Below are 5,479 nucleotides of genomic sequence, written 5' to 3'. Positions count from 1 at the left end.
ATGGAATACTATGCAACATTAGTGAAGAAGAACCAGGAATCTGAAAAACACCTCAGTTATAAAAGGACAAATAGTGTATAAGATCACTATTGTAAAAAGTCCTAGAAAGGTTTTCAGCCTAAAAGAAACAGTCTATGATGGTTATGGGGGTGACAGGGAAGGGAAAATAATTCCCTGGCTAGAAGGTAGACAAATGCTAACTTGGGTGATGTGGTTATGTGTCGTGGAGTTGTTTCTGATTCATAGTGACCCTGTATAGGGTTTCCGAGGCTGTAAATCTTTACAGGAGCAGAAAACCTCATCTTTCTCCTGCAGAACAACTGATAGTTTCGAAATGCTGACCTTGTGGCTCACAGCCTGATTCGTAACCACTACACTACCAGAGGAGGACAATATACAAGAGGGAGGTTGGTAGAATAATTATGAAAGTAGGGGAAGACATAGGGAGGAGTGCAAGAATTGAAGGGAATGGGGTTAAAAAAAAAATCATTAGCTCCATTGTATAATGGTAATGTAAATCAATGTACTGTAATATAAATTTGGAGAAAATTCTACCACCTTTACAAATGAACCATTTTCATTTTCCATGTTCAGCCTATATTTCTTTTAATGGTAAATTACATGTTCCTTTATAAAACAAATTGCTAACCCCAAAGCAAATTGTTCTTGAGCTAAGAGAAATGCATATGTAATATTTGAGGGATAGGGCTGTTACCAGGAGGCTGTTATCAGGTGAGTCAGGGTTTCCATGTGAGCAAAGGTTTATTATAGGGAAGAGGCTTGCAAGTGGAGACTGTTGTTGTTAAGTGCTGTTGAGTCAGTTCCAACCCATAGCAACCCTGTATGGGGTTTCCAAGGAGCACCTGGTGAGATTGAACCATTGACCTTGTGGTTCAAAACGACTTTGCAGTCCAGTGCATTAGCCCACAGCACCACGCTGGGAAGCCTTAACACAGCACTTAGTGCCACCACCTCCTCCACTCTCTGAACAAAGCCTTTGTTGGACTTTTAAAAAGTTTTAGATGGGAAAAGGCATTACGTTTATTAGGTATACATAGGAATTTCCTGAAAATGGCCTATTTATGAGGGGGCCTGCTAATTGAGTGCACTCATGGCATTTCTTCAAGTACGATTCCATGACAAATCCATCTTGTTAGGGACAGACAAAACTTCTTCTGGAATGTCAAGACCTGTGTTTGAGCCCCTCCAAGGGTCTGGTGGTCTCCTTTGCCTTAGCAGATGGTTATCCCTCAAGTTCATACACATGCAAGTGAAACTAGGTAAACCAGTTGACCTTTAATTAAATGTCTTACAAGGAAGTAAAACACCGAATTCTTAAGGGTAGTCTGTTTTTAGAAAACATTGTAAAATGGGCAATGTCTTGTGATTAATGCTTTTACAATCCAAGAGGCCCCTTAGGCTTCTTGTCTCAGGCTACGCCAAAAGTTTGATTCATTGTTTTCTTTAAAACCTTGTCACCCTGGTAAAGCAGAAAGTTTTAAGATCATAATCTATGTACAAATTTCATCTGCTGTTTTAGATTATAATGTCTCATATAACAAGCGAAGATCATGATTGTTCTCTATTGTATTCCTTGTGTCTAGACTGAGGTTTCATTACAATGGCCAATTTAAATGAAAACAACAGATTTCATTGAAGGAATAATTGCATTTCATGAAATGGAGACCACAGACATCTTATGAGAAAATGCAATGGAGTGTGTCCTCCCTTTTATGAGAAAGAGTCTGTTTTTATTTGGTGAAGTAAACAACGGGAAAAGGTTTCACATCAAAGAGAGAAGTGCAGAGGAAGGGAGGAGAATTTAAAAGAAGTTACCAAATCACAAACTTTTTTATTTTTCATCAAAGTTTTCTAAAATTTATTCAACCATTTCTTTCTTTTATCCTAGGAATATAAAAGGTTGTCTGTCACTCCTTTACTTTGGCTGCTTCTAAATGTTAATTCAAGTATCCATGCATTTTAATTGCTTATGATTTCATATCTCAGCATAAATGAGGTTTTGCTATTTAAATACAAAACCTTGTGCAATGATCCTGGTCTGTCTTTATTTTAGTTATTTTTGTCTTAAAGTTTTTATTGTGAATTGAGTGATAATTTACATGGGAGAACATTAGCTTTACATTCATCTTATCATATTTCGTATTTTGTTTCATTGCAATGATTACAATCCCCTCCATGCATCATTATTCAACAGCATTTGCTTCCATTCCCTCTGTTTTTGTTTTTTTCTTAAGTATATTGAAGCAGTCAGGAATATATAACCACTCAAACTTTTTTTAACAACAATTCCTAGCAAAGCTTTAATTCCTTATTTCCTGATACAAGTTGACTAAGGAAGCATTTCTAAAGCATATTATGTAAACACTTCAGTGTGAGGTTCTTCTGAGTGAATATAGAGCAAGTCAATTTTAGGGCTACTTGAATGTAAAACAGATTCATTTGGTGAAAAGGAAGAGAAGATTGAATCAAGTTCTAATCTTAAGTCTTTGAAATTGCTTACTTGGTTAATGGGAAGTGATGGTTGTTTAGGCAACTTGCCCAATGATTCAAGGAAAAGTTAAGATAGAGAGCTTAACCAGCCCTTGAAAACTAAGCACGGGACCCACAAGGTTGGGTTCAAATTCACCAGCCACTCTTTGGAAACACTATGCAGGGTCACTATGAGTTGGAACTGTTTCAGTGTCACTTAACAACAACAACAACAACAGGCAATTATTTAGTTTAGAAATTGTGATTGTTTTCAACTTTGTTAGTAAAACAGTTATACATGGACCAGGAAAAGGACTGCACGGATTTCATTAGAAAGGTATAAATGAAAAATCTTCATTTAAAATGGAGTTTCAATTCAGGTCTGAAGTTACCCTATTCAAATATGTTAGCATCTTGATTTTTCTAAAGTTTGTCACTATACTTGAAACATCTAGTGTATACCATGTACAGTAGTAGGGCTGGTATGCCAGGGAGTCCCAATTCACAGTGATTTTGAGGCTGTAAATCTTTATGGGAACAGAAAACTTCATCTTTCTCCCATGGAGCAGCTGATAGATTGAAACTGCTAACCTTGAAGTTCACAGTTCAACACTTAACCCATTGTGCTACCAGGGTTCTTTACCATGTACATAAAAGATAATTAGTAAGTATTTGTTGAAAAATTGAATGGAACAGAACAAAATGGATGTGTGGCTGCTGGAAATCAGGAAGGGAAAGCAAATCTGTCTATTCTCCCAACTCCTCTCTTGCCTAGCCAGTGACAATCTTACATGGAAAGAAGACTGCCAAGGTAGATGTAGGACAATACCATGATTGCTCAGTGTAATTTTGGACTTCCTGTCTATTGCTAACTGCCCCAGGCTTTCATCTTCACCTATCCAGCAGCCAAAGAAGAACCACTGTGGGATCCTAGAGAAGGTTTCCTATGTCAAGAGAGGAAGAGATTCCAGAGGGCTTGTAGAAGAACAGCCAGAGTAACAGGCAGGTTTAGAAGAGGTATTCTAAGAAAGAGGTATTACTTTTTAGGAACCCGAGGTCACTATGAAATTTGGAGATTGGTGGTGTAGAAAGTAATAGACTGTTTAACCTGGATTCTACAGAAATTAAATCCTGATACAATGGATTTTGTGTGAGTATACTTTAGTGGGAGGTATGCCCCCACCCCAAGAAGGAGCTGTGGTAGTGTAGTGGTTATGAATCAGGCTGTGAACCTCAAGGTCAGCAGTTCAAAACTACCAGGTGTTCCACAGGAGAAAGACGAGGCTTTCTGCTCCCATAAAGATTTACAGCCTTGGAAACCCTGTACAGGGCCCGCTATGAGTTGGAACCAACTCCACCGCACATAACCAACCAACCATGACCTCAGGGATCAGGCATGAGAAAAAAGGAAAAATGTGTTATTTGCAAATCAGCAACTGGTTGGTCGATTCATGACACCCTGGGTTGCATTGTAAAATGCACTTTGGAAGCAGAAAGGGGAAAGTGTTTATCTTCTTCAGCCACTGGTCAAAGGTTTACCCCATGGGCTGTAACTCCCTTGCCCTTGAGGCTTTGTCATGCATGAAAGCTCACTACAATGACAAAGCAAAGACCCAGAGAAGAGGCAAGATGTACGTGGGAGCCTAAAGTCAGCCACTGCCAGGTTAGCCCCTTGTGAAGTTGAGTGGAGCCATAATCAATCTACCACTGCATAAAGGGCTGCCATAGGAGACAGGTGAGCCCAGAGGAGCTGAGATAATGCATAAACAATGACCAAAGACAGGTCCCAAAGTTAAGGAAGGGAGGAGGGACTTGAGAACAATTGTGTCCCCTTCATAGACAAAGAGAATGAGGAACCTGAGTGCAGCTATTTTGACATCAACCACCATAACTTGCTTAAATGTCTATTTTCTTTAAGTTTCAATTTCCCCGTTTCCACCAGTTTTCACCCTTCTAAATTCTAACCCCAGGTAAGACATCACAAAAGCCCATTTCCTCCAAAACTATTCCCTCTTAAGCTCCATCCCCTTCCAAGACCCTCATAAAAACCCTCAACCTGTGTGCTTCTGACCCTGGAGAGCAAGCCCCTCGCAGGCTTGTCTTGAATAAACCTATCTTTGCTGTTGGGCTGCGTTCTCCATCTTCTTTCTCCATTGACTCTGACAGAGAACAACTTTGTTGCCTTCACTCATCTGGAGTTCTGGTGTGACTCACATAAGATAAGCACTAGACCACAAGGGCAAGTTGAACTGAAAGACCCACTCTTCAAACTCATAAGCCGCTCCTTGGAAAACCTATACAAGGTCATTATGAGTCAGAACAGACTCAACTGCACAAAACAACAGTACTCATCTGTCAGTTTGTTGTACTATGGTGGCTTGTGTGTTGCTATGATACTGGAAATTATGCTACCATTTTAAATATCAGTGGGGTCGCCCATTCACATGCAAATAAAATTTTACTAAACATAATTCAAAAATGGCGGCAACAGTATATTCACAGGGAACTTCCAGAGGTTGAAGCTGGATTCAGACAAGAACATGGAACAGGAGATATGACTGCTGATATCAGATGGATCTTAGTTGAAAGTAGAGAATACAAGAAAGATGTTTACATATGCTTTATTGACAGTGCAAAGAGTTTTGACTATGTGACAAGCTATGGATAACATTGTGAAGAATGAGTATTCCAAAACACTCAATTGTGTTCATAAGGAACTTATACACAGACCAATTGTTTGAACAGAACAAGGGGACTCTGAATAATTTAAAATCAGGAAAGATGTGCACCAAGGTTTTATTCTTTCACCATACTTATTCAACCTGAATGCTGAGCAAACAATCTGAGAAACTGGGTTATATGAAGAAAAACATGGCATCAGGATTGGAGGAACAGTCATTAGTAATCTGTGATATGTAGCTGAAACATCCTTGTTTGCTGAAAGCAAAGAGGACTTAAAATGCTTACTGATGTAGATCAAAGACCATAG

This window comes from Chrysochloris asiatica, unplaced genomic scaffold (assembly GCF_000296735.1).
Source record: "Chrysochloris asiatica unplaced genomic scaffold, ChrAsi1.0 scaffold00024, whole genome shotgun sequence".
NCBI classification, from domain to species: Eukaryota; Metazoa; Chordata; class Mammalia; order Afrosoricida; family Chrysochloridae; genus Chrysochloris; species Chrysochloris asiatica.
The sequence above is the reverse complement of the archived record's forward strand: the minus strand, read 5'-3'. Positions refer to the sequence as shown.